The sequence below is a fragment of the Sinocyclocheilus rhinocerous genome, unplaced genomic scaffold (assembly GCF_001515625.1).
Source record: "Sinocyclocheilus rhinocerous isolate Xijiao unplaced genomic scaffold, SAMN03320098_v1.1 scaffold689, whole genome shotgun sequence".
Taxonomy (NCBI): Eukaryota; Metazoa; Chordata; class Actinopteri; order Cypriniformes; family Cyprinidae; genus Sinocyclocheilus; species Sinocyclocheilus rhinocerous.
The window spans coordinates 960,391-968,515 of NW_015652129.1; the positions used below are offsets into that span (position 1 = coordinate 960,391).

Genomic DNA, 8,125 nt, shown 5'->3' on the forward strand with positions numbered 1-8,125 from the left:
GAGCGCTGTCTTAAGAGACAGGAACTTCAGCTCAACTGAATCGAGCGGCTCAAAGGGACCCCTCTGAAGTCCAGCCAGGACAACAGAGAGATCCCAGGAGGGTATCAGGGGTGTCCTAGGAGGGTTTAACCTTCTGGCACCCCTCAGGAACCTAACGATCAGGTAATGCTTCCCCAGGGACCGGCCGTCCACTGCATCGTGATGTGCTTCGATAGCAGCAACATATACTTTCAAGGTGGAGGGTGACAGCCTACGCTCCAACCTTTCTTGCAGGAAAGAAAGCACAACTCTAATTGAGCATCTCTGTGAGAAGAACACCAATTCATGAACAGACTCCACTTCAAAGCATAGGCCTACCTCGTAGAGGGAGCTCTAGCCTGAGTGATAGTGTCTACCACCACTGGTGGCAGATAACTTAGGTCTGCCGCGTCACGTCCAGGAGTCACACGTGGAGGTTCCAGAGATCTGGAGGCAGGTGCCATATGGTGCCCAGCCCCTGAGAAAGAAAGTCCTTCCTCAGGGGGATGCGCCAGGGAGGGGCTGTTGCGAGGAGCATGAGTTCCAAAAACCAGGTCTGGGTGGGCCAGTAAGGCGCAACCAACAGGACCTGTTTCTCATCCTCCCTGACCTTGCACAGTGTCTGTGCAAGCAAGCTCACTGGGGGAAACGCATACTTGCGTAGAGCCCAGGGCCAGCTGTGTGCCAGTGCATCCGTGCCCAGGGGGGCCTGGATCAGGGAATAGTACAGCTGGCAGTGGGAGGACTCGTGGGAAGCAAACAGGTCCACCTGAGCTTCCCCGAATCGACCAACATGTGCTTGTCCAGCTACAGCGGCCGAAACTGCCACAAGGCTAGATGCACTGCCAACAACTCCAGGCAGTTGATGTGCCAAAGCAGTCGAGGTCCTGTCCAGGACCCCGAGGCTGACTGCCCGTTGCACGTAGTGCCCTAGCCTGTATTGGAGGCATCTGTCGTGACAGCGATATGCCGGGACACTTGTTCTAAGTGCACCCCGGCCCGTAGGAAAGCAAAGTCCGACCAGGGGCTGAAAAGGCGGTGACACATCGGTGTGATGGTGACACGATGTGTACAGTGGCACCATGCCCATCTCGGGACTCGGGAGTGTAACCAGTGCTGAAGTGGTCTCATAAGAAGCAATCCGAGTGGTGTGACTGCGGCTGCGGATGCCATATGCCCAAGGAGCCACTGAAAGTGTTTCAATGGTACCACCGTCCTGCCTCTGAAGGAACTCAGGCAGTTCAGCACCGACTGGGCACGTTCGTTGGTGAGATGTGCCATCATACTCACCGAGTCTAACTCCATACCGAGATAAGAGATTCTCTGCACAGGGGAGAGCTTGCTCTTCTCTCGGTTGACCTGAAGCCCCAACTGACTGAGGTGCCGAAGCACCATGTCCCTGTGTTTGCACAACTGAGACTGAGCTAGTATGAGCCAGTCGTCGAGGTAAGAGGCGGTATTAGGACACAACTGCATCGCAGCTGACCGCTCCACAGGGGGGACCCACGTATACCCCGTAGCTGCACCACCATCAAGGGTGGTGAGGGAGGAGGAGCTAGCAGGTCGGTTTCTGGCAGTAAAAGGTGCCGTCCACGACCTGGTAAGCTCCTCATGCACCTCCGGGAAGAAAGGCTTCATACGTTGGGCAGGGCGCTGAGAACTAGCGCGAGCTACCCCAAGAAACCAGTCGTCCAACCTCGAGGGCTCGGGACACGGTGGAGGCTTCCACTCGAGCCCTACCCTCTCGGCGGCCCGGGAAAGCATAGCCGTCATTTCCGGATTCGACTCAGGCATAGATGCCGTCCCGGAGGGAAAGCTCCGTCCTCTCCAGAAAGCTCCGGCTCACCCTCCGAAGCAGCGATCGACATCCGGTCGTTGGGAGGAGTGCCTAAGGATACTGCTGGTACGCTCCTTGTAGAGGGCCCAGCACGTTCCTTTGGCAGCTCAACTGGTTGCGGAGTGCAAGAGGAGCGATGGTCCCTCGAGGGTTGTTTCCCTGGAGGGTTTGCCACCACTGTAAGCCTCAGACCACCCGTGCCACCGACTGAAGTAGTCCCCACCTGGCTGCAGCCAGGACGAGAACCAGATCGAGGCAGAGGCAAACGGAGCTCTGCCCCTTTCGAGGTAACAGAGCCTGACCCGCAACTCCGAGATGATCATCTTCCCAAAATGAGAACATGACTCATCCACGAACGGCACTTCAGCGTGCTTAATGTCCAGGCACGTGAGGCAGCAATTGTGACCATCACCCGATGCCAGGTAACGACCGCATCCAGAAACGCACGGGTGATACGTTGTCAATAGCAAGACGCAACGTTGTCTTTACAAAGACGCAACATCATCTTTAAAAAGACGCACCCGTGTATGCTCTTTTAGAGAAATAAACTCTTTCAGGGAAATGCTCTTTAGGTGCTGAGACGCACAGGGGAGATGGCCACATGCAGCACAACAGGGGGTAGTGCAGCCTGAAGTGCGCAAACCACTCGACACAGGAACGACCACCGCTGAAACACTGTCCGCCAGCACAAAAGCTCCCTTAGAGCGCGCTGAACTAGTCGTTCTCACACGAAGCTTGGCAGGAGCAGAACGATGATGTCGCTCCGCTCCGAAGCTAAAAGCTGGTATGCGTTGCACCTGCTGCATCAGCGGCAGCTGGATGCAATCATCGCATGCCAATGTGCATTGGCTCATTTAGTTTACACTCGAAGTAGATTGGTCTCTCGAAGCGAGATCCTGACGTGACTCGGAGTAACCGACTGAAAGGGAACCCAAAGGTCGCGGGTTTGAGTCTCAATACTGGCAGGGATTTTAGGTGACTTGAATGAATGTACAGCGCTCTCTTCCACCTTCAATACCACGAAGGCACCGAACCCCCAACTGCTCCCCGGGCGCCGCAGCAAAAATGGTTGCCGACTGTTCACAGTGTGTGTTTACTACTCACTGCTGTGTGTGTGCACTTGGATGGATTAAATGCAGAGCACAAATTCCAAGTATGGGTCACCATACTTGACCACACGTCACGTCCTTTGCTTAAATGTATTCACTGCTAAACAAGTTGTTTATTAATGTTGCATTTTACAAAGTCTGACAAAAATAACAGTTTTGGTACTGTTATGAACTTTTTATAAGGATGGTTGTAAAAACACATGGACTGTAGAGTTACTTTTGGAGCATTCGCTCAATAATTAGTAGTAAATGACCTCAAGCTAGCAGTTACCTTTCCCTTTAAGACCATGCCAGGCCTGTATGTATCTGGTGTGTCCTCAAAGTCAACATTGATATAATCACTGGTAAACTCAGCTGAGGTACTTCGTTACTAAGTAATGCGTTATTGCCCAACACTGCTAAAGACTATAGATTTGAAAGCAACATCAGGACTGCAGAGACCACTGAACAATTCAGTACTGAAAAATATGTGGGTTTTGGGTTTTACTTGCACATTAACCATATTTTATTTCTCATTATGGATAGGCTCTTTGAACCTAATATCATTTTATAAGTGTTGTGCAGACATTATGGGAAAGGGCCATGATCTCTATAACATAGCATTACCAGATACACCACTGCTGTAAATAGAGATTTACTCTCTGAGCTGTATTGAGTATACTGACCTTAAAAGGGACACATTTGTAGAAATCCTTTGTTATGAAACCCTGTTGTAGGATGGTCAGGTTGTGATTGTCAGTCCTCAAAGTTACCACTATAGAAAGTGGTTCTTTGGGCTCATGAATCTGTGCACACAGAGTCTCTGTGCTGCCACCCACCGCCTGGGAAGTGACTGTCACCAGGTAGATGCTGAAAGAAAACAAAAAATATATTCAGAGACTTGCATTAAAATGCTTTTATAGCATAAGTTTAGTGTTGCATGAGCATAGGGTTGTTTTGGGTAAATGCACAGTGACTTGATTGGTGGAGTATAACTATGAATTACCTGACATTGAAAATGAAAAATAATTATATTTAACCAGACAATACACAAATATTATTACAATAAAATGTATAACTTATTATATTTTATACTATTATGCTCAAAAGTTTGGGATAATTAACATCTTTAATGTTTTTGAAAAAAAAAAAGTATCTTATGCTCACCAAGGCTGCATTATAATTTGTTTAAAAGTACAGTAAAAACAGTAATATTCACAATCACAATTTTAAATAACCGTTTTCTCTTTGAATATATTTTAAAATGTAATTTATTTTAGAAAAACTTAATATATCCTTGCTGAATTCAAGTATTAAAGAATTTTACTTAGCCCAACCTTTTTAAATGGTATCATCATTTCCACAAAAATTTTAAGTAGCACAACTTTTTTTCAGCATTGATAAAAATAAGAAATGTTTCTTGAGCATCAAATCAGCATATTAGAAGGATTTCTGAAGGATCATGTGACACTGAAGATGTGTTACAATTACCCTTTGGAGTGCCCTTGATGGTCACGGGCACCAGACTGTCGTCACATTCTTACAGACTACATTCCCCACCTGTATCTCATTACCTCATCAGCTCACACTATTTAGGTTGCACTCACTCTAACACTCATTGCCTGTAACGTTTCTTGTCTTCCGTCTTGCCTTGCTTCCAGCGTTACAGAATATCCAGCCAACTTGGATCAAGCGGCTTTCATGGAGCCATTCAGACCAGAAATGGACCCAGTTGATCAGCTACTGAAACTTCAGCAGAAAGACCCATCCATTGAGGAATACTTCCATCAGTTTTGCGAACTGTCCTATCAGGTACCATTTGACATTGTTGCATTGAAAGACATCTTCTGCTATGGACTAAATGAACCAATAAAATAATGGCTGCCTGGAGGGGACTTTAACTGCCATATTACTGTTTTACTGTATTTAAAAAAAAAATATTAACAAATGCAGCCTTGATGAGCATAAAATACTTCTTTCAAAAACATTTTAAAAATCCCAATGATTCTAAACATTTGACCGATAGAATAGATGTAAATTTAATTAAGCAAAATTTCCCAGAATTCCCTGCACATACACATTTGTTTCTATTTAGTTTCCTATTTTAGTTTGTATTTTCCGTTATTTAGTTAATGCTTTAGCATTATTTAGTGTTAACACTGCTTGGTCTTTATTTTGTATTTGAGTTGCTGGATAGGCCAATTTTGACTTTAACTCACAGATTTAATAGCTAAAATAGCAAATTATAGCCTAATAGCCTACTATTTAATGTAAAATATGGTCATAAAAATGCTCCCCATAATTGCTTGAAACATCACCACTGTATCTCTTCTGGTAAGTTTAAAAAAAACAGTTTTGAGTGTGTTTCTTGTGAACACAAAAGTGTTGTTGTTCTAAACTTTTCATCAGTGTCTACTATAGTTGTGTAAGACATTTGTCTAGTCCTCGACTTGCAGTTTTTTCTCATTATTCTACCTTTTGCTATCTTGTATTTGTGAAGATAATAATCATAAAGGCTCTTATGGATCAGTGGCTCCGCTCGTTAAAGAGCATTGCAGCAGCGGCAGAAGCGACAGCAGCATCCTGAGCAGTCAGTCCAGCACATACGCAGAGAACTCGCCCACTGATCCCATCACACAAGAGCACACTTTTATACACCTCTGCCTCCTCCCTGCCCTACCACACCAAGGCATGGAAAGTTGATATGAAAACTGGTATGAGGAGGAGTATGATACATTGCGATCGACATATTTCCTCTTGTGTTGTGTAACAAGTGGACAGTAATCCATTTAAGTCAATGAAGTTGCAAAAAGGCTAAATGAGTTTAAGGTTTTTTTTTTTTTTTTGCAAAGATTACTTTGACAAACAAGCGGTATTGATCATTCGAGTTGCGTGAGACTTGGGAATTTTATGCATTGCAAACAATAAAATAACATAACATAACATACACACACACACACACATATATATATATATAATAAGATAAAAGAAGGTCACATTAAAAGTCCTGGAAACTTTTAATAGTAAGTGAAACAATAAAAGCAAACAATAGAAAGAATAAAATAAAATGCTTATTTATTTATTCCAGGCAGTCATTATTTATTTTAATGACTTTTAACCCTTGTTCCTCAAGCATCTTAAACTATTAAATTCCATCATAAAAATTATTCTTATATATCGATGATAAACTTGAAAAAAAAAATACAGTGCTTATGAAATTGAATTAAATTAAATAAAAAAACAATTAATTATACAGCACTTATTAAATTGAATGAAATTAAATGAAAAGTCTTGGAATCTCAAGATTTATTTCAGTGATGTAACTCTTGTTCTTAAACTATTAAAATGCATTATACAAATTGTTATATTGTGTATGACACTATGAACTTAAAAGGAAAATAAACAAATAAAATTAATCAAATAAAACATGTGGCAGAAAATCAAACCGTTAATGCATGACAACTTTAATGCAACTACACTTTTGTGTGCATGAAATCTCCAGAATGTACATTCAGTGTGACGTTGCTCTTTTTGAATTTTTGATGCATACATTATCAAGAGCCCTGAAACCAAATTTTGAAACATTGGGATTGTGTCAAGCATGGACAAAGACACATGGCATTCATTATGTTTGAGAGGGTGTGGGTTCTCACAGGTGTATTTGGAATAATGTAGGATGGGGTGAGGAAAGCTTATGTTTCAGTGACTCTACACCTCCAACTTGATGATTCAATAACGGACTGGATAATAAGTGAGGAGTATTTCTTCCATTTCCTGCTAAACAGGTTATAGATACTTTTTGTTTCTTTATTTTAGAGATTATGTAATTTGGAGACTTTTGGTGTGCCAAAGACAGAGCACCTTTTATTAGTCACAAGTTTATGTGTGTCAGCAACCAAAATGCAAACAAGTGGGAATAAATTCAGCTGCACAGGTGATGCACACAGGACACTTCACAACAAGGAGGAGCTTTCCAAGCAAGTACCACCCAATGGTTAAATAAAACACGTTTTGTGGATGATACAAAATAAGCCTACTAGTTTTGTATAGATCAAAATGGAAATTTTAAAAAGTGTTATCTGGAATGGAAAATTGGAAAGTATTATCTGTAATGTCCTTTTAATATTTCATGTATAATATGTCATATTAAAGATTGTTTGTATTGTTTATTTCTTGCAATGATATAGAACAGACAAGACAAACTCGTGCAGAACAGATTAATACAAAATAATGTTATGAGACCATAAACATCAGACTTCTCCGTTTTTCAGATCTGGCACGACTCTTCATTTCATTACCTTGAGATTTAACCTGCTTGCTTGAATAATCCAGGCAAATCTGTTTATTGTAAACCAAATGCAAATTTAAATAAGGACTAGACAAATAAAAATACAGAAAAATACACATCAGGCCTATAATACATTCTTCTAATTTTGTATTATTATTATTATTATTTCTAAAAGTATCCAATATATTCATATATTTTGCTCACTGGTTGCAACCTTTGCTTAGAAATATTCAGTACGATAAACAATCAGACATTACACTGAAGATTACAGAGTAACATTTAGCAGAATTAAAATAAATAAATAAAAAAGACTCAATGAATTAATCCTCTTTTTAAGTTAAAATTAAGTTGTTACAACTAATTGCAGCAACATTTTTTACAGTGTTGACTGGATGCAGGCCTCACTGATCTGAACTTTTTTTCTGAGATTATGCACATATTTTGAGTGGGAAAAAAATATATAGATTTTTTATTTTTTTTTGCAATATTCACTCAAAAACTGAGGTGCATAAGCTTAGGTTAATGAGGCCTACGATCAGTCAGTTCCAAAAAGAAATATAAAACCTGTGCTAATTGAAAGAAAACAAGTTGATAAAATACTGAATTCAATATTTGGTAATAATATATCATAAGACATTTCTAAGCAATTTTTTGTAGGCTGGTCATTTTTGACACTGCAAGTAGGATTTTAACCAATACAATAACATTAACTAGCATTTTTATGAAAAAAGAAAATCCTCTCCAGGTCAAAATAATAGGAACACAACATGAGGTCTGTTAAAGTACAAACAAAGAGAAATGTTATTTATCATATGAATGATTATTAATATGTATTATTTAATATATTCAGCATTCTGACCATGTACATCAGAAGCCAGAAGCAAAGAATTTTCG

General features: G+C 41.2%; 1 pseudogene; it reads right to left on the reverse strand.

The window, feature by feature from the left end:
• LOC107713422 (alpha-2-macroglobulin-P-like) overlaps positions 1 to 4,522 on the reverse strand; it is a 24,850-nt pseudogene extending 20,328 nt beyond the window's left edge.
• Between the last annotated feature and the right edge of the window lie 3,603 nt (positions 4,523 to 8,125).